This window comes from Eptatretus burgeri, chromosome 3 (genome assembly GCF_056783735.1).
Source record: "Eptatretus burgeri isolate ZD-2024b chromosome 3, Ebu_testis_v1, whole genome shotgun sequence".
NCBI classification, from domain to species: Eukaryota; Metazoa; Chordata; class Myxini; order Myxiniformes; family Myxinidae; genus Eptatretus; species Eptatretus burgeri.
Genome location: NC_140963.1, coordinates 49,819,349 through 49,841,534, shown reverse-complemented (window position 1 = coordinate 49,841,534; position 22,186 = coordinate 49,819,349). Strand labels below are relative to the sequence as shown.

General features: G+C 42.6%; 1 protein-coding gene across 1 annotated transcript in view; it reads right to left on the bottom strand.

The window, feature by feature from the left end:
- BAZ2B (bromodomain adjacent to zinc finger domain 2B) overlaps window positions 1–21,983 on the bottom strand; it is a 385,196-nt gene extending 363,213 nt beyond the window's left edge. Inside the window, exon 1 of the mRNA XM_085873227.1 lies at window positions 20,772–21,983. The gene's annotated coding sequence lies outside the window, so the exon portion shown is untranslated. The remainder of the gene's footprint in view (window positions 1–20,771) is intronic.
- Window positions 21,984–22,186: the final 203 nt, after the last annotated feature.

Sequence of the window (22,186 nt, the reverse complement as noted above, 5' to 3'; positions counted from 1 at the left end):
ACCGATCTTCATGAAACTTCACCACATGGTAGAGTTTGTCATGAGGAAGAAGACTTTTTTTTTGGTCAAAAGGTCAAAAAGGTCAACAACTTCAGTGGGATTTCTAAAATCCTCAAATTTCATCTGATTGACTTGAAATTTGGTGAGGATTTATATTTCAGGGCACTGAATTCAACTAGCAAAATTATTTTTGAGGTCAATATGGACCAAAAAGTCAACATAGACCCAAGGTCAACAACTAAGGATATTTCTAAAATCCTCAATTTTCATCTCATTGACTTTGAAATTTGAAGAGGATTTATATATCCGGTCACTGAATTCAACCAGCAAATTATTTTGGAGGTCAACATACACCAAAAGGACAACATAGGCCGATTTTATAAAATTGTCAATCTTCATCCCATTGACTTGAAATTTGAAGAGTTGCACATTTGGACATTGAATTCAGCCACCAATTATATTTATGAGGTCAAATTTGTTTTATGGATTTTGCAAGTATAGTGCTTTGCACGACGTCGTCTTCTTGTTATCTATTGGGGGGATAATCAAGAAAAAAATCATCAATCACCGTAGTTGTTGACCTTGGGCCTATGTTGACCTTTTGACCTCAAAAACAATAAGCTTCTTCCTCATGACAAACTCTACCATGTGGTGAAGTTTTGTGAAGATCGGTTTAAAATTGTGACCTGTAGGCGATAAACAGACAAACAAACAGACAGACAGACAGAATAACAAAATGGACAAACCAATATACTGTACTTGAAAAATCTTCGATTTTGCAAGTAATAAACTGACGATCGAGAAAAGAAAGGAATGAGGTTGAGGATAGGAAAGGGGGGAAAACAACGTAGGAGGGTATAAATTTCTGCCAGTTTTAGACCTAATAAATAGATGAATGGGAAAATGTTCTTCATGAAAGCGAGTGTTCGGTCGGTATGCATCAGTGGATGACAGTTGCACTTTTTTATGGATAGCACGCGAAGGAAGGGAAAAGCCCATATCCACAAAAACGGCTCCTTGCGGAAAAGACAAAAGCCCGACACCGAACCCCATGGCAACAAAAATGGCAGGCCCATTGGAGGTACCGACATAGGGTGGGTAAAGGTATCACCTATGGTCGACTGGTAAAAACCAACCTATCAATGTTGATTTAAATTTATAGTTTTCCGTTTACTATGTGGTAAACGGTAAATGGTACTATGTAGCTTTCACCATGGCTATCAAGGTCCACTCTACCCGGAAAAACAAATAACAACAAAAAAACGACCGATGCCTCCCAGAACTGGAGGCCCCTCTTGCTCTTGCAAGACCTTTATTAAGGACTCGCTGAAAAGACTTTTTGAAGAACTGTCCACAGCAGGTAACTATGAGCAAGCAGTCAGTAAAAATAACAACTTTTATTTCCAATTCTTGATTACTTTGCTCTTTTGTTCGTTGGAAATGTGTATATTGTTTGAAAGTACAAAGACACTGCAGGAAAAAAAAAACAAATACAAAAGCCCAAGAACATGAGTGAAAAAGGATCTTTACAAGGCACACAACAAGCTGTGAAAATGAATCAAGTGGAACTCTGAATGTTTAAAGAGAGAGAGAAGTTTAAACAATTTACATGCATGAGCACAAGGTTTAATGTGACAGGGAGTAGGGTTTAAAGATGGGAACCAGGAAGGGGGGGGGGTAAAATAGCGACTGGCAGTTGAGGTTTAAGTTTAAACAGGTGGCCAGGTTTAAACAGGTGAACGTGGAGGTGGGGGAGGGGTGGTTTAAAGTGGCAGTCAGGGAGGAAGGGTGTTTTGAAAAGGTGGGTCAGTGGAAAGGGAGTGAGTTGGGGTGGCAGATTTAAGAGGTGATCGTTAAAAGGTGTGGGCATTTTGAGGTGGTCATGGGCAGGTTTTTTATAGGCAGCTGCCATGTGGGAGTTAAAGGGGTGGGTTAGGTTTAAATAAATATGTTGTTGGGGGTGCAGGTTTTAATATACTGTCATGGGGTGGGGGAGTGGTTATGAGGTGGTCGTTGGGATAAGGGAAGGATTAAAGAGATAGCCAAGTGGTGAGACTAAAGTTAACGAAGCAAAGGAGAAGAGCTTTATCGAGAGGTAGCCGTGGTGGTAAGGAGGGGGGGGATGTTGAGCAATGGTTTAAGAGGCGATGGGGAGAGGTTTAAAGACGTGGCATAAGGGTCAAGGGAATTGAAGAGGCGTGGGGGAGTGAAAGAGGCAAGGGGTGTGTCGTGGGGATGTTGTGAAAGGGTTAGAAATAGTAGTGGAAAGTGTGGCGAGGATGAGAAAAGAAAGAAGGAGGAAGAGGCAAACAATTGGAGTAGGGGGAAGAGTGTATCAAGATACCATAAGGTGATATAAGAGTTTATATCAGGATTCTGGAAGTACAATATGCAAAGTGCTATGTGATATAAAGGTAGTGGCCAAAAAAATGGAAACACCAGCGAGGTTCCTGAAGAGGGTGTTGCGTCACCACGTGCAGCCAGTATGGCCTGTATGCACCGTGGCATGAAGTCTACCAGCTTCTGGAATTCTGCAGGAGGGATGTGGTACCATTCTTCCACGAGAAAGATAAATCAACTCACACCTCTTTGATGGAGGTGGAAAATGCTGACTCAGGGTCGTTCCAGAATATCCCATAAATGCTCGATTGGGTTCATATCTGGTGACTGAGAAGGCCATGACATACGGATAACATCTGTGGGTGACCACACGTGCTCTGTGGATGGGGGCATTCAGGGTCTCCTATTGCAACCAGGCCTATGCAGCAATTTTATACATGACCCTAAGCATGCTGGGATGGTATTTGCTTCATTAAAACAGGGCCACACCTGTGTGGAAGCCGTTGATTGGTGTCCTTCATAACCCAGGTGTTGCTATTTTTTTTGTCTAGTATCTGCATATGAAAATAAGAATATTAAGTTGTTATATCTTAAATTTTTATTTTGGAAAACTATTGCTGACAGGGTTTAGTAGAGAATAAGAGTTGAAAATGGTGAGAACCAAAGAAAGAAGAGGCCAATAAAAAAAGTAATGGGAAGGAGGTTACAGATTAAGAAAGGGGAGGTGGTGGTCAGGATCAAACATAGCATAAAAGGAAGGAAACTGTGACAAATTAGATATTAAGATGTGTTTTTGCTGTACGATGCTGTGGCTGTGCTGTACGACGCCGTGGCCGTGCTGTACGACGCCGTGGCCTTGCTGTACGACGCCGTGGCCGTGCTGTACGACGCCGTGGCCGTGCTGTACGACGCCGTGGCCGTGCTGTACGACGCCGTGGCCGTGCTGTACGACGCCGTGGCCGTGCTGTACGACGCCGTGGCCGTGCTGTACGACGCCGTGGCCGTGCTGTACGACGCCGTGGCCGTGCTGTACGACGCCGTGGCCGTGCTGTACGACGCCGTGGCCGTGCTGTACGACGCCGTGGCCGTGCTGTACGACGCCGTCGCCGTGCTGTACGACGCCGTGGCCGTGCTGTACGACGCCGTGGCCGTGCTGTACGACGCCGTCGTTGAGCTGTACGATGCCGTCGCCGTGCTGTACGACGCCGTGGTTGAGCTGTATGACGTTAACATTATAAACAGGTCAGCTAAGGTTAAGCTCAGGTTCTTTCCCATTATTTTGCATTTGCTTGATCGTTCATATTGTTACTTTACCTACATTTGCTTTAATAACCGAAAAAAAAATTTTAACTGTAAATATTCTTTTTAAAATATCAAACCATTTGATAGTGTCAAAGCAGTTTCCTTGGCAAGAAATACACTGGGATTTTGTCATTGGCTTCCCAGTGGTAGTTATAAATGGGAGGAATGTGGAATTTGACCAGGGAATTGTTATAACCAAATTCTTAATCTCATACTTGATGGATTAATTATCGGTGATGAAAGGTACTATAGGATCTTAAACACCCAAAGGTGATTGCTAGCAGATTGGACAGTGATCTTAACACCTCCTTTGAAAGGACAACATACTGTACCATGTAATAATAACTGTTTAAAAAAATAAAAGGATGCAATAAATATTTTTATTTAAACCATTGACACACATTTTATATCAGCACAGGTAGTACCGAAATTCATATAGTTACATTCATGGTACACCCCCCAGCCCCCCAACTTGGTGTTTTATGTATTTATAAAGGAAAATGTCAATGTATTCATGCTGTTCACTTAGCCTTAGTGGAGTGGGACTTTGTGGCTATGTGTGTGAGGTCAACTATCACGATAAGTAGTGCTACTGTGACTTGTAAGCCTGAGTGTACATTGATATACCCTCCTCATTTTTAGATCCTCGTGGAGGACCTCTAAGTCTTACTCACGTTGTTGTTCTTGTTCTTGTGGACTTTTTTGTTTCACAGCCTACAGTTTTCATCGGAACTTCCTGAAACTTGGCATATATATGTAAAAATACCCTGCGCAGACAGTAACCATCTCCGATTGTGAAAATTCATCCAAGAAAAAAAGTTATGACGTCATAATGTCTCTGCTAATGGAAATCGCCCAAAAATTATCTCTGAAACTAGGAAAGCTTTTTGAATTCTATTTGCGGGAATGGAACGGGGCATTGGCACAGATGATTTGATGCAAATCTGATACATCACAATGACGTCATATTCGTTTTATGACGTCATCAGTATTTTTTCACATTTTTTGTTTCACAGTCCAGAGTTTTCATCGGATCTTCGGGAAAAGTGGTATGTATATGCATAAAGTCCATGCGCAGGCAGTAACCATATCCGATTTAGAAAATTCTTCCTAGAAAAAAAAGTTATGACGTCATAATATCACCGCTGATGGAAATCGCCTATACCATTATCTCTGAAACTAGGGAAGCTTTTTGAATTCTGTTTGCGGGAATCAAACCGGGCATTAACACAGATGATTTGACGCAAATCTGATACATCACAATGACGTCATATTCGTTTTATGACGTCATCACTATTTTCTGAAATTTTTTGTTTCACAAACAAGAGTTTTCATCAGAACATCTTGAAACTTGACATGTTCATGCAGAAAGCTCAAACGCAGACTGTAACCATCTCAGATTGAGGAAATTCTTCCAAGAAAAAAGTTATGACGTCATAATATCGCAATGGAAATCGCATAAACAATTATCTCCGAAACAACGCAAGCTTTTTGAATACTTCAGATGGAATCGAATAGGGCATTAGAGATAATTTACCACACACCTGATACATAACTGATAACTATGACGTCATCACGAAGAGGACGAGGATCTAAGCTCATTTGAGCTTGTTAATATTATAACCCTCTTCCTTCTGATTTTTAACCAGCTGTAACTTCAGCCTATTCTTCTGTTGAGTCTGGTTCTATTTCATTTGTTGCTTTGCAACTCCATCATTCTAACCAAACCCATTATAATTTCAGGTAGGTGGCAATAGATTTTTTTTTCATAATAATTATCCCACACACACGAAGCAAAAAACGGGGTAAAGCAATTGGTTCATGTCTGTCCGTCCATCTATCTGTATGTCCATCTTATCAATTTATCATTGAGGAACAACTTATTTAAATAGAATGTTATATTTTGAACACGAATTGGGCCATGAATAGGAAGACAAGTTTGTCGTTTTATCATACCTAAGCTCTGAATTTGTCCTGATCACACAAGTGGAGAGAGGAGTGAGGTAATAAATATCTTTATGCGGTTTGCCTGCTTGGCAGTCAAACAAAATTGAAAATTATTCCAAACAAGAAACTTACTGCTTTAAGGATGTCATAAAGGACACAAACAACAGGCACGAATAACTAATGTATGTGTTAAATAGAGTGATGTAATAGATAATGGGTAAAACGGCAGTAAAACCCGGAATTAATTTATTTACATGGCTTCAAACCGTTATTTAAATTGATATACCTGTATGTACTAGAATACTACAGAACACAAATCACCTTGATAATACTTCCAAGAACCATGCTTTGTGCTGATTTATAGCTTGAGAGGACATGAAGAGGTGTGTTCAGTTACCAAGCAGTTAGCTAGTGCTTGCCAAGCCAGAAGTTCATTACCAACGGTTTCGAATGGAGTACTTGCTTCAGTGCTTAAACCACTTGGAAAGCGCTCTACAATAAACTTGGTAACCGAACACACCCCAGTATGGTGGTGAATGAGAGGCCGCCAATAAGGCTATGCATGATGCCGATTGACGCTGCATTCTATGGTGATCAAGAAAAGCCTTCATCTCCCAAACTGTAACTCAACGTCGTCTTATTGCAGTGTATAAGGGTGATGTTGAAAACTGCTTCAGTAGCGCTAAAATTCCGGATATTTTTAAACAATCTTTAAAATCATTATTATATTTAAAATTGAAGTATATATTTGAACACTGCGTGGGGTGTCGTGTTATATGAACTCTCTAGTTTAAGTAAGTTTTATACGCATCTCGTTGGGATTCCATTTGTGTCGTAGTCATATATTTTGAGATACTTAGTAAATAAATTATATGCATATTTATAATTAGTAAATAAATTAATTGCATATTTATCGACATAATTTACCTCCACCACTGAAGGTAAAGGAGGTTATGTTTTCACCCATTTTTGTCTGTTTGAGTGCAGGACATCTCAAAATTTTGTGGACAGGTTCGGTGTGTGACAAGGATGAACTGATTAGATTTTGGTGAAGATCCGGATCCAACTACTGGAATTTTTGTGACTTCACCAATAAGAGATTGTGCAAAAACGATATATATCACAATATCTCAAAAAGTTGTGGACGGATTCGGATGAAACTTGGTGGACAGGTTGGGTGTGTGACATGGAAGAATTGATTCAATTTTAGTGAAGACCCAAATCCGGATACGAGAGTTATTTAATTTCTAAAGTGATTCTTCACCATTGAGAGATGGGGCCATAAATGAGATAGTACTGGATAGCATGATATTTCAAAAATGCATTGGGCACGATATGTTCTCGTGGATCAGGCATTGTGTGGCGTAGGTATGCGCTCCACCGAGTGCCCTTCTAGTTTTCCCTGTTAGGATTAATTTACCTGCATGGAGGTGTTTTCACTTCCTGCTATCGAGCCATTATAGAATAGGAAGGATTCAATTTGGCCAATCACCGTTCCGCTATCCTGGGTGGGCATGCCTCATGTACACAGGATTGTGTGAGCGAAAGGTTTGTGCACCCGTGCACACTATAATATTCTTGGTCTTGTTTCAACATTTGCCAACCAAATTAATCAAACCCTTTCGCCGTTTATAAATTTGCATGCAGTCTAGTTACCCTTAGTAAACACTTGGAGTTAACACTGTATCAAATAAAGGTAAAAAGGAAAGAGAAATGGTCGAAACAAAGTGAAAACTCTCCGTTTTAGGAGTGGTATTCATCTGTGTAACTGCAGTTAATTTTTCAGTGGAGATAAATTGCTACTGGTGTTAAGTGTGGAAAGTGATTCTTACTTGTACATCTATAAAGAGGACAAAATGTTTCTACAAGGGTCATTTACAAAAAAAAAAACACACTCGTATTGAATTTTTCACCCAAATGCCTTCCCTTTATTCCTATATTCTCCCAAGCAACTTTCCTTTTCTCATATTCTCTCTGTATTCCCCAACCTTCCTTTGGTGTACTTTATATGGACAGTAAATGTATCCAGAGCAAGAAAAATAAACTTATCATTTGTATTTATGAGTAAATAACTTGCAGCCTCAATCCCAGAATTAATATCCTTTATCAAGTTGATACCTCTATTATATTAAGACTCACAATGATGTTCCACAGCCGCCTGCACTTTATTAAAGAAAATACAAAGTGCGATGTGAAATATTAATGTGGGATGTAAAATATTAAAGCCAGTTTTTGGTAAGGTTACGTATTAGTATACCTTAAGATAAGGTATGTTGATGATGAGCTGCACCAGACTCTTTGCCGAGTGTTGGTGCTTCTGGAGCAGTTTCATGGCAAGGGTTATGCTACGTGGTTTGCCATTGCCTTTCCAGCAGTGATGTGACGTTTGTTCAGGATGCCGGTGATAACTCAACTACCCTTCGCGAAGGACACCGTGGGATCTTTAACGTCCACCAACGAAAGCTAACAGACAGGACACCCAGTTTAATGTCCATCCGGGGGATAGTAAACCCAAATGATGCCTTGCCCTTCCTGTGAAACACCAAGATGAAACACCAAGATAGCTGGGCCAAGATTTCAACCCAGGCTAGACAGCTCAGGGGTGAGTACATATACTTTGAGGCAATCCTGTCAGCCCTAAGGTATGTTATATATCATTAAATACAGGTGGTGAAAATATATTGACTTCTCATGTCAATTCCTCTGACCTACTCATGTGCCTTTCGTCGTCCAAATAACCTTGTCGGTTTGTCTGCCGTTGCCAGAATGCAAATTTTCCGCTGCCTGCATTTAGCCCTTTAACAATTAAGTTAGAGGAAGATAATGAAATGTCCTACTTTCACAGTGTATTTTTTGTCGAACAATGAAGGCGTTAAAGGTGACAAACAATGAAAGCCATTTGTGGTTCCATTGAAGGATAACAAGGTTGACATCATAACAAAAATTGTCCAATCGGAGAAACTGACAAAAGACTGCTGGAGGAGAAAGAGAGTCAAGAGCTCGTGGGATTGTGAAGATAAATAATTAATGAAGTTACTGAACAATATTTGTTTCCACAGCAGAATCTATCAAAAGTGAATAAATACAAGGAACTTTGTAATCCTGAACTCTCTGAAAGGCAAGAGTGAATATCTGTGATTCATTGTGGAAAAGTGTATCGGCTTAGACCTCATTAATATTCCAATACGAATAGCTTTTGAAGTTGGCAAAGCCACAGCAGATCGCACTGTTAAGTTTATCGATTAGTTTGACTCGGACGTTCAAAATTTTCGTTGACTGTGAAAATCTTTACACTTCAAACCAATTGAGAATGTGGAATGATTTGGATTTTGCCCCCCAAAAGCGTACACACTTCACCCATAAACTCTACAGTATTTTTAGACAAGAAAAGGTTAAAGTACATGTTATTCATAAAATTAAAGTTTCTGCAATAATTTATTCAGTGGTCATCAATGCTTGGAATCAGTGAGTTTGAAGTTTTTTTTGTTGGCTGTAATGTGCATAACACCTTGGCATAGGATTGTAAGAATAGGACAATGGATAGACAAGTACAAAGTATGTAAGCTTGTGTGTCTGACTGTTTCACTGGACAACAGAGATTTTGCTGCTGGGGTGGAAACATGTTTTAGACCAAATCGAGCATGCTGATTCTGAATCTGAAGTCAGAATTTTCTCAGCACATCAGGGTTTTGAGTTATACATATGGTCCAATTACAGTAGCTTGCCCTGGTGGGTAATTTTGAGTGATCATAAATTATTATTTTTTGTATTTTTGGTTTCAATTATCGCAATACAACTATTGTAGAATATTATTTCTCATAAAAAGAGCTTTAGAATGTACTATAAATCATTAAAAATGGATGAAAACTGACTGAGCTATGAATTTTTAAGTTGAATTATCCACATGGTATTACAATCCTTAACTAACCAAAACACTTAAGAAAAACTTTGTAAAGGCATTGGATTATGATGGTAATGGCTTCCAATATCTGAGAGAGAAGTTTAGCACAGATTAAAGTGATGCTAAACTCAAAGCAGGCATTTTCATTGGCCCCAGATCCGAGAACTGACGTGTGATCCTGAGTTCAAAACTAAACTGAACCCACTTGAATTTGCAGCATGGCAAGCATTTGTGTTGGTTGTGCAGAACTTTGTTGGGAACCATCGAGCTGAACAGTATGCGGAATTAGTGGATAACTTGCTAAAGGCCTATCAGCGAATGGACTGTAGGATGTCTCTTAAAATGCATTTCTTGCATTCTAATCTTGATTTCTTCCCACCTAATCTGGGTGAGGTAAGTGATGAGCATGACAAAAGGTTCCACCAAGACATTTTGGTCATGGAAACTTGGTATCAAGGTCGGTTCAACCCAAACATGATGGGTGATTACTGCTGGTTCCTACAACGGGAGACCAATTCCACACACAAACGCAAGAGCAAGTGTCTCACACACTTCTGAACATGTCTGAACAGTGCCTACACTGACTATATTGAAAGGAAGAGTGTAAACTTGAAGTGTTGTTTCTGAATCACTCACAACGGGGCAGATTTCTCGATCAAGTTTACACCCTTCATAAGATTACCATATTCTAATATTTTATTAACTTATTTTTCTGCAACTTGTTTATGTTGTTGGTTTGTATACTACACATTATACATGGAGATTAACTGTGTGAGTGCTCAATTTTCCAGTATGCAACATGAAAATGTGGTAGTTTTTTTCAGGAAAACTGAAAAAAAACGTCTGCATTGTTTATAAGGCAACTATAAGAACAAACACTTAAATAGAAACAAACAATACAGGTTGTTGAACAATGATGCTTGCCACGATCATGGCCAACAGCACATTCCAGTGAGGCCACGATTGCAGCCAACAGTCACTCAAACAGTAAAATTAAAAAAATTAAAAATAAGTGCAGATTTCATTTTTATACTTTTTCTTCCCACCAAATGTGAAAATGAAGATGTGAAAAGGATGGAGCAGAGATCATACGATGAATAAGTGGATAGTCTCTGAAAGAAAGAATTTCAAGCTCAGAAATCAGTTAGACATTAAAAATCAATACTGATGAAAAATAATTTCGGAAAAAAAAATGTGGTTGGTTCAGTGCAATGGTCATAAGATAAAGAAAAAGCAAGAAAGCTCGTGGTAGAAGTAAGAAAGCCAAGAGGACGTCCTAAAAAGACAGATTGAAAAGGTCAAGGAAGATATAGAATGTTTGGATTTGCACAAAAACCGACAAGATGGATAGATTTGTATGGAGGAATGCCATAATTCGACAACCCCTCCTAAAAAAGGGGGAAATGGTCATAAAACAGTGGTGGTGGCAGTCATTGTAGTCATCATCGTCATATGCGTGACATCGCAGAGCAGGAGCGATGAGAGACATGGCAGAGCGGGAGTGAAGCGTGACAACACAGAGAGAAGGATATGTGGCATCACTACTTGCCAGCTTAATATGAACACAACAAATGAGCGTTTTATTATACAGGTTGACACATTTTAATCGATACGTTTTAATCATGAACAATTCTTTATGTTAACTGTGTCATTTTGTTTGTTCCAGAAGACTAAGCTTTGGAAAGTTGGACTGCACCATCACAACTGAAAATGGACAAATGGAATGTGGAGCACAAAGCCACCATTGTGGACCTTTATTTTGGCATTAACTACTGTATAACAATTGCTCAATGACAGTTCTGGCCAAAGTTTGGTTTGTGGACATGTCACATAAGGAATTCAATATTGCGCTATTTTAAAGCACATAAGACGACTTGGCAGTGCAGCAGATGCAAAAAGGTCAGGGTGAAAGAAAACAGTAAGAATGGAGGAAACAATTCAAGGAGTGAGAGGATGAGTCCAACAGAGGCCAAATAAGTCAGTGAGAAGGCATTCTCTACAGCTCAGCATTAACAGGGTAACAGTGCGTACAATTGTGAAGAAGGATCTTAGTTTGTATCCCCACAAAATGCAAGTAACATCAGTTGAAACCAGCAGACAAACAAAGCCGACTGCCAATGTGAAACACTATCAGAGGACTTTTTACAGGTAACCCAAATTCTGGGGAAAACTTCATAACATCAGATGAAGCACATTTTCACTTATCGGAGTACGTCAACAAACAAAACTGTCAACTCGAGAGTTAACACTTCACCCCACACAGTCTTGAGAAAAAAAGAATGGTCTTGTCAATGAGTTATTCAGTGGTCATTCAAATGGCTGTTCATTCAAACTCTTGTTTTGTATTTCTGAGCACGATCCATATTAGTTTGTGAACTTTAGAAATACAGGCGTAATGGTAACCATTTGCTTGGTGCCGCCATATTTGTCTGAATGCTGAATCTCAGAGTTACTCTGCCCTCAGGGCATGGGACGGTGTAAATATTTTGTCCAAGTACTGCTAAGCAGAATGTTTTTGTAAGTGTCAAGAAGATGATTTGTGTTGTATTGTTCAAGTGTATAGTTCAATTGAAATAAAATAAAGTTTTTATAGGCTGTAGAAAAAACAAAAAACTTTTTTTCGGAAGTTTACTGCCGTTGATGCACCGTCTTTTGTAACACCACCTTACTTAACATATTGAATTCGTTATTTGTACCGATTGTTTGTGTCCTTTATGACATCCTTAAAAACAGTAAGTTTCCTGTTTGAAATTATTTTCAATTTTATTTGATTGCCAGACAGGCAGACAGACTAAAAACAATTATCTTTTCCTCTGTACACGCGTGATCGGTCTGGGTTTCCGTACAATTTGGCAAATTCAGAGCCAAAGTACTGCTAAACTGCAGCTTTGTGTTCAGATTCATGTTCCAATTCATGTTGTACAGTGTTCAGAATATATAATTTAATTGAAACCAAGGAGTTCCTCGATCAAGAGATGATGTCTGTAGACAGACAAACAGGCAAAGTGAACCAATTGCTTCACTCCTCTTTTTGTTTCACTGCACGCGGAGTAAATATGAGCCAGTACAAAGCCTCACAAAATCCACGAAAAACCTTTACACGGCCTGAAAGTGACAGTGTGGTGTACCATCTCCAAATCTTGGATAATAGGCCCCTTATTTCTTTGAAAATGAACGGGGTAGAAACTGTGACTGCGAATGGTGATCGGTACCGTGGAATGCTAAGATAATCTTTCATTCCTGAATTACGTTACCACAACCCAAACTTCAATGACATTTTGACATTTTCTTTCAACAGGATGGAGCAACTTGCCACACAGGCAATGAAACGAGGCAACTGTTGCTGCAAGGGACATTTACAAATACCATCGTTTCAAGATTTGAGGACATTCCAATAACCACCCGGATCACCTGACCTTACATCACCAGATATATTTTGTGGGGCTATTTAAAGTCCAAGGTCTATGTGGATCGACCAAGAACATTAACTCAACTGAAAAACAACATCAGAGATGAAAAGTTATGGACAATTTGATTGTCTGCTGCCATGAATGCATACGTTTTAAGAGAGGTTACCTGCAATCAGGAATTTTTTTTTTTTAAATGAAGAAATGTCAGTACCACCAATATTTCCACATAGTGTATTTTCAAATGGCTGGCATCTTGAATTTTTATTGCCCGAATCAAACAATTTATCAACAAGACAGGCATGTCCATGAATTAATTGTCACCTTGTTATAAACATTGTTACAAAACCTCTCGTCACAATCATTATTCAGCGCAAAAATATTTATCAGCTAACCAAAGAATTAAAAAAAAAAAGAGAAATCACTTAGTGTGCAATATTATTATATTTTTTTTAAAGTTGTGTGACTTTTACTGTATTTCAACAAAAATGAAATCAAAGTTTGCTTTATTCCAGGCATGACGATACCAATCATTAAGCAGCAGGTGACTAGCTTGTCTATCTAAAATGCAGATTTCAAAGCTAGAAACAATAAAGGGTCATTCTTTCACGGTCACAATTATTCCCACCTGCTCGTAGGGTCCTCAGGGGAAAGTTTGACTCAAGTCTTTCACAAACCGGCTGACCTGGCATGACGTTCACCGAAGTAGGTTAGAGCAGAAAATTTGTAATTTGTTCAGGGTACAGGCGATAGATCGACTACTCATCTCAAAGGATAGCGTAGGATCTTTAACGTCAACAAACAACTCCCAGCAGCCGTGACACCCGGTTTAACGTCTATCCGAGGGACGGCACACACATCGATGCCTCGAGACAATGTTCTTGCCGTTTGCAAGAGAGGGCATCAAGAGATCCACATTTGCAGTGAAATACACCAAGGCTCCAACGACAACATGTCAACATTTCCAAGATGTGGAGAACAATAGGTAAGGATCAAAAGCAATACTGCTTTTATCCCGCAATTTTTTTTGGAGACGTATTGTGTCAGCGGTGCATTAAATAGACAATCATTTACAATTATCTAGGCTGATCAATCTACCTTAAGAGCCTGCCAAAAGTTTCAAAATTAAAAGGCGCTTTACCAAATGATACTTCTTATGAGTGTTTCATGCGTCACTCAATATCACGTCACTTTGCTAGGTCCTCCCTGGAGAGGGTCAGGGGTCGCTTGAAATTGTATGCATTTTGCTAAAAGATCTGGTTTTGGCCTGAGAATAGGCATGTTAGAGAATGAGTATCCATTATGCCATGCACCAATTTGATATGCCCCATTAGGGTTCTCTCACTTGCTTCACATCACCTTTGGTTATAAATCCCCTTCAAATGCAATTCTAAACCCTAGCCTCATACAAATTACTGTCCTATCCTATTGCTTTTGCGACGTATTTCAGCAAGCTTTTTCACAGCCACCGTTTTGGGTAATTATTATGATGAAGGCATTTGAAATCAAGGCTAAAGTAAATATAACAGCTCCGGACTGTAAAGCTTGAAAGTTCTCCAATTATCTTGAGGAGATGTCCAATTCTGAGCATGCAATTTTGTGATACACACACTAAACTGTGTATTAAAATTTGCCTCGAAAGATAAACTGGCAAATTGCCAAGAGACTGTATTTAAGATGTGTGTGTGTATGTGTGTATGTGTATGTGTATGTGTATGTGTATGTGTATGTGTATGTGTATGTGTATGTGTATGTGTATGTGTATGTGTATGTGTATGTGTATGTGTATGTGTATGTGTATGTGTATGTGTGTGTGTGTGTGTGTCTGTGTGTGTGTGTGTGTGTGTGTGTGTGTGTGTGTGTGCGTGTATGTGTGTGTGTCTGTGTGTGTGTGTGTGTGTGTGTGTGTGTGTGTGTGTGTGTGTGTGTGTGTGTGTGTGTGTGTCGTAGCCAGCATCAACATTGAGACTTAGTTAAACTTAAACAAAAGTGCCTTCGCTTGCCTGGTGAATGCGTAGAAAGTAATTTCATTTTAATAAATACACAGTATACATTTGGTGTGCGTGAGTGCCCCAGCAGCTGAAAAAGCTGTGTGAGCACGATTCAAAGGATACAAAAATAAATAACACCAGTGTTCATGGACAATGTGTTTTTCTTATTTATTTTTAAACTGCAACCTTGGTGCGAGAAGAGGACCTTACTGATTAAAAGGAATTACTTGTGCAAAAATGCTGATACTTGTGTATGAGACTGTCCCGAGAGGCATTAGGGATAGAGAGGAACATCGACATTTGCAGGGCTGGTAGTAGCTTAGGTATGGTGGGTGACTATGACGTCAGTGGGTCTCTTCTCAAAAGGTGAATGTGCTATCGGTGTGGATGGCCAAGAGGTATGCACATTCCCCCTTTAAGCTGTATAACCTGGGTTTGAATCCCGACCCAGCTATAAACTACCATCCTGGTGTCTTGCAGGCAGGGTGAGTCATCCCTCGGATTCACGTTAAATGGGAGTTCGGTCTGCTAGCATTAGTTGGTGAACGCAAAAGGCCCCAGGTTGTCGCCAACAGAGTTGGTGAGCTATCGCCGGCACCATGGACAAATTCTAAATTCCTGCCCTGGCTTCCTGTGTCGGAGTGGTGACCCGTTCAGGATTGCAACCCTCGTCAAAGAAAATGCTTTGGCAGCACCAATGCTAAGTGTACGAGTACAACATGGTTCATAATATGAATATTCCTCATGCCACCCCCCCCCCTACACCCCCTTCATCCCCACCTAAAAAAGAACCAAAACAACAACCTGCAGATGTTCCTGTACCTGCGACACTCTATTCCCCAAACACTCCACCCCCAAATGAATTTAAATAAACTGTTGGATTGAATTTATATGCGTTGATAAAGCACAGGCACGATGGGCCAAATTGCATCCTCCAGTGTCCAAGTTCCTTGTATTTCCGTGTACAGCTTGCACTTCAGATTAGATAATTTTACAAGGGCAATCAGCAGAGGTTAGTGGTGTGAAACATTACATTCATGACTCAAGAGCAAGTCTAACAGTTACAATGAGATCATCAAATGTTTCCTAAAAGTACCAAATGATTGCACTTTCACACTTCATACACATCATTGTCTAAAACTACAGAATAATGGCATCACACATTTCAACACAAGATGCTTATAATAGTTAGGATAACTACAATCTTACCAACCGCTCTGGAATATGAATGGGCACGCAAGTCGAGGACAAAATTCTATAACATTTTGACTGCATCGCTTCCTTGGACTTGAGACTTCATCTTTACTTTTTGCCACTGCACCTCGTTAACACTTCAACCTTTATACCGGATGTGTATGTGCAGAGCGAATGTGCTTTCAAACAAGCTCATTCTGCTGGACAATTGCTTTGCACTGCGATGTGACGATTTGTCATATTGCATTTGTGGCGGCTGGACTAATTATGTGACACCACTGCGAGGAAATTCAAAAGCCGTGACAGTGTCAAGGACAGACGCAGAGAGAGAGGACCATCTATCGTCATGGTTACAGGAGGCATCAAGGGGGTATTTGTGCATTTTGTATGCAAGCGACAGAGACTGCAATGGTGTCGAGCCGCAGCCTCCTCTACACCTTCCGAAGGATGCCACGGTGAAATTTGCACGCACACAAGCGTTTTTGAAAGCGATTAAAATGTTAATCAGGCTGCCGGACTTTTTTTTTTCCCCTGCACCTGATCATAAAATACCTTAAACATGCCATCACTTCGGACGCCTTCTTGTTGCACACGGACGCTGAATACGAAATTATACCTAGCAGAAATAAACCTCGTTTAGAGGAATTCAAAAATAAAAACTCAACTTACTGGAAGATTACCGGTACCAGTATAACTTGTATTGAACACAATTCATAAGTGAATGGATATTTCTACCGAGAAAGGCAAGGCTCAAGCTGCAGCCAAATCGGTCAATAAAACAATACGAGGAAAACATAAACAAACAAACAAACAAGCAAACAAAAAAAACATTTTCAATAATTAAAAATGAACTCCAAAAAAGGTGCTACGTAGATCAACCAGATTTTTTTATTTTTAATCCAGAAAATTATCAAAAAGTTTGACACACAAACATTAGAGGTCACAGCTTGTACAGGCATGGCAATTTCATTGTTGTTGTACTATGCACGAGACAGATATAAACAAGATATGATATGACACGGTGTAGTATTATATTAAGAGCCTGACATGCGGATGCTTTTCTGTGTTAATTTACCCCCTGAGCAATGCTGGCAGGATAGCCTACACCCGAGAGGTATGCACACTGGCCTCTGAGCTACGTATCCCGAATTTGAACCTCGAACCAGCTAGTGGTGTTTCGTGTCGATGTGTGCGCCGTCCACGCACATCGACGTGTGTGCCGTCCGTCGGATGGACGTTACGTCGAAATACCCTTCTGCAAGTGACGGAGGTGTTGGTGGACGTCAAAGTTCCCACCCACCGTGTCTTTTGCGAAGAGTTATCGCTGGCACCCTGAACAAATCCCAAATTCCTGCCTAAACCTGCAGGTAGCAAATGTTTGGACATCCCCCGACACCAGGTTAGACTGCTTGCTCTCTCATCGATGATAATGTGGTTGTCGTCTGGACAAGTGGTCACTGCACTATATACAGACTGAGATTCCCAGGTTGTACGTAGTATGTGACATGTGACTAGCCTTCTTCGGCTATGAAAGATGACCACGATCATGACAGTTTATCTTTCATAAATTGAAAGGCAGAAGTAGAGAGGAAAAAAAAAAAAACAATAAAAAAGGCTGCTGCCTTCAGATATCACAGACAATAAAACTGTTTCACAACAACGAACAACTTGCCACGAGGATAAACCCCATCCGCCATGTCTTAGGAGATCGCGTTGCTTGCAATTGTGTTCAGTACGGAGGGTTCAGCAAGCACGAGCACCGCTAAACTCTCTCACTGCAATGGTCCCTTTTAAAGGTGCCTCTTGCAGTTTATGCCCCCTCCTCCTAATCTGTGGACAGATTTGACGGGTACCTTTGAGCACATATGCACCTGGGCATTTATTGAGGTGCAATGTATAGGATGTTCACGTAATCTCGTCTGATAAGGCTTTCAAATCAAAAGGATGGTTCACCTTTCCAAGGTACGCACGGCAAAGTTTTTCATGCTTTATAGCCCTGCAGTGTAGACGGCAATGTTATACGGCTTGTCGTAGCCAACACTGCGTGTTGAGGAAAAGAAGATGGTGAAAATATGAAAAACGAGTTCCTTTCTCTCTGCTTTTGGTTTGCTATTGAGCCACGATGCAAAGAGGCACGGCTGGTGCATAATTAGTCAACACCGCCACGGCTTTGCTTCCCTGCCAAGCGACCTTTCCGTATTTTAACAAGAATCGATTGCGGACCAGGGAGTCGCTGTGCCTGCACCTCAACCGATGCCGCCGGTCCTCCAAGCGTGATGCCCATGAAATGTGGAGTCATTGGAATCGTGAAGCAATAAAAAAGGAGAACATAATTTAAAAAAATTAAAAAAATGAAGAGGAAGAAAAGGCAAGTGAGACGCAAGAATAAAAGACGAGGTGTGGTTAAGTGAAAGTAGACTACAATCAGTGAATGAATTCTCAGGGAGGATTTCAGGACAAGGAGGGATGACAAAGTTGAATGACAGAAAGAAGCTCAGGTGAATTAATTAGACAAGGTGAGTGCGCAGTGAGGATGGATGAAAGCTGTGATGGCACAGAAGGTGCTGCCATTGGGTGGAGGGAAAGTTGGATGAGAAATGGGGAAAAAAACAGGAAAATATCAGGACAGCAGAATGGATGTTTGGGATATCATTTCCAGTAAGCATGGAGGGCATGTCCATTTGAGGGAGGGAACAAAGTGGAAGACGAAGAAGAATAGGAAGGAAGAGGGGAGGAGGAGGAGATGTAGGTAGGCAAGTTGTGAAATGAGGTGTGGTGTGGTGTAAAAAAAAAAAAAAAAAAAAAAAAAAAAAAAAAAAAAAAAAAAACGGTGGTTGTGGGGAAAAGGATAAGTTGAAGAAGAGGAGGAGAGTAATTACAAAAGTAAAAGTTCGAGGGAGGGGTTAGTTTATACTCCCCGAAATAATTTCCTCATCTTTAATATAATCAATCACTCAGAATGAGTTTCCAAACTCCTGGACAACAACGAAAATGAAAAGAAGAGTTTGGAAGTAGAAAAGGAGTGAAATTAAAGAGACGTAGGAATGGCAACGAGGGAGCGATTCACCGCAAGTCCCTCCGCCGCGCTTCGCGCCCCTCCTCCTGAAAAGTACGAGAACAAAGCGGCGATCGGTGCGCATCTCGCCAAGATGGCGAGGCTTCGTTGTTTAGTGTTGGGGGGGGGGAGGGGCCGGCAGGGGACGCGAAGGGAAGGGCAAAGGCAATGGTGGATGGAAGGAGCGCGGCGCACAAAGGCCGGGAGAAATGAGCGCCTGGCCACGGCTCCCTCACAGAGAGCTTCCTCACAGAGGGATCCCTTACAGAGAGCTCCCTTACAGAGGGCTCCCTCACAGAGGACTTCCTTACAGAGGGCTCCCTCACAGAAGGCTCCCTTACAGAGAGCTTCCTCAAGAGAGCTCCCCGTTCCGCCGCGGGTCCCTCACAGAGGACTCCCTCACAGAGAGCTTCCTCACAGAGAGCTCCTTCACAGAGGACTCCCTCACAGAGAGCTTCCTCACAGAGGGCTCCCTTACAGAGAGCTTCCTCACAGAGAGCTCCCTGACAGAGAGCTCCCCGTCCCGCCGCGACTCCCTCACAGAGGGATCCTCACAGAGAGCTCCCTCACAGAGAGCTCCCCGTTCCGCCGCGACTCCCTCACAGAGAGCTCCCCGTCCCGCCGCGGCTCCCTCACAGAAAACTCCCTCACAGAGAGCTCCCCGTCCCGCCGCGGCTCCCTCACAGAAAACTCCCTCACAGAGAGCTCCCCGTCCCGCCGCGGCTTCCTCACAGAGAGCTCGCCGTCCCGCCGCGGCTCCCTCACAGAGAGCTCGCCGTCCCGCCGCGGATCCCTCACAGAGCTCCCTCACAGAGAGCTCCCCGTCCCGCCGCGGCTTCCTCACAGAGGGATCCTCACAGAGAGCTCCCTCACAGAGAGCTCGCCGGCCCGCCGCGGCTCCCTCACAGAGAGCTCCCCGTCCCGCCGCGACTTCCTCACAGAGGGATCCTCACAGAGAGCTCCCTCACAGAGAGCTCCCCGTCCCACCCAAACGAGCCGGGGACGCGAGCCGCCGTCAGGGCCAAAGCGACACGGCGATGGACGCTCTGAGAGACGAGCGATATACGTGACGGGATAAAACATGGCATCCGCCAAGCTCCGTTGTTTGCCGACACCGCGGCCCATTAGCGGAGCCGAGAAAGCCCGGAGCCAACTCTGCGGCGTCCAAGTTAAAGGGATTTCCGCGGCGCTTCCGCACCGCCTCGTTCGGACACTTTTAACGAGAACATTAACCGCCGTGAACCCGCCATTAGGCCGAGAGCGGCCGCAGGTCGGACGGGCTGTAAATACGGACCAGCGGAGCGGTCTCCCCTGCCAAAGGCGCCCGACACCGCGGACCGCGAGGGCTCCGGGTCCACGCCGAGGGTCCACCCGGGGCCCTCGTGGAGCAAACAAGACACACAGCGGCTGGCTCTTTGAAACTGTCTAACAAAGAACTTCGACGTGGAGGGCACGATGGACACGCACGAGGACGGCACGAATGACGAGCGACAACATAAAGTGTCCGTCCCATGTAGTAGTAGTACAAGCAACAGGGACGAGCGAACGCTCCGCCGGCGGACCGCGTGTACCGGGTGAAGGTACAACCAAAGGCGCACACCGTCACCGAGCCCCGGAAAGAGCGGCGAACTCACCGGAGGTGTCGAACCGCCCCGTGCTCCGTGCGAAGGGCGTTGAGATCGCGCACGAACGGCACGTTTTTTTCTCTCTCTCGTCTCTTTCTTTTTCTCTCAGCCTGTGGGCGGCCGGGGCAGGAAATTCGATAATTCGGAGTTTGAGTCCCGAGCGCGTGTGGCTCAGTCAATTGGTGACGTCACGCCGCCCGACACAATGCCACCGCGAAATGTTCCGGCGGCGCTTTTATTATCACACAAACTAGTCGTAACGGCCGCCTCGTCGCCATTTATTTCTCAAAACAAGCGAGTGAGCTTCGGCGACGCGACGTCTTCGGCACAACGGACAAACGTAACACGTGTGAATGAGAGTAACGCCTCCCTTTGTTTATTTTGTTCATTTCATTATGTACGCGCCGGGAGTGTGCCCTTCATACACACACACACACACTCACACTCAGACACACACACACACACACACTCACTCACACTCACACTTACTCAGACACACACACACACACACACACTCAGACACACAAACTCTCACACTCACACACTCTCACACTCACACACACTCAGACACACTCTCACACACACACTTACTCACACTCACACTTACTCAGACACACAAACTCTCACACTCACACACACACTCTCAGACTCACACACACACTCAGACACACTCTCACACACACACACTCACTCACACTCACACTTACTCAGACACACACTCAGACACACAAACACTCACACTCACACTTACTCAGACACACACTCAGACACACAAACACTCACACTCACACACACACTCAGACACACACACACACACTCACTCACACTCACACTTACTCAGACACACACACACACACACTCTCACACTCACACACACACTCAGACACACACACTCAGACACACACTCAGACACACACACACACTCACACACACACTCAGACACACACTCAGACACACGCTCACTCAGACACACACACTCACTCACTCACACACACACTCAGACACACTCACTCAGACACACACTCACTCAGACACACACACTCCCACACTTACTCAGACACACACACTCTCACACACTTACTCAGACACACTCACTTACACACACTCACACACACACACACACTCAGACACAAACACTCACTCACACACTCTCACACTTACTCAGACACACTCACACTCAGACACACTCTCACACACACATACACACACTCACTCAGACACACACACACACACACACACACACACACACACACACACACACACACACACACACACACACCTGTCTAGCGTGGGTTAAAATTCCTCTACCCAACTATAAACTACCATCCCGGTGTTTCACAGGCAGAGGCGTGTGTGTGTGTGTGTGTGTGTGTGTGTGTGTGTGTGTGTGTGTGTGTGTGTGTGTGTGTGTGTGTGTGTGTGTG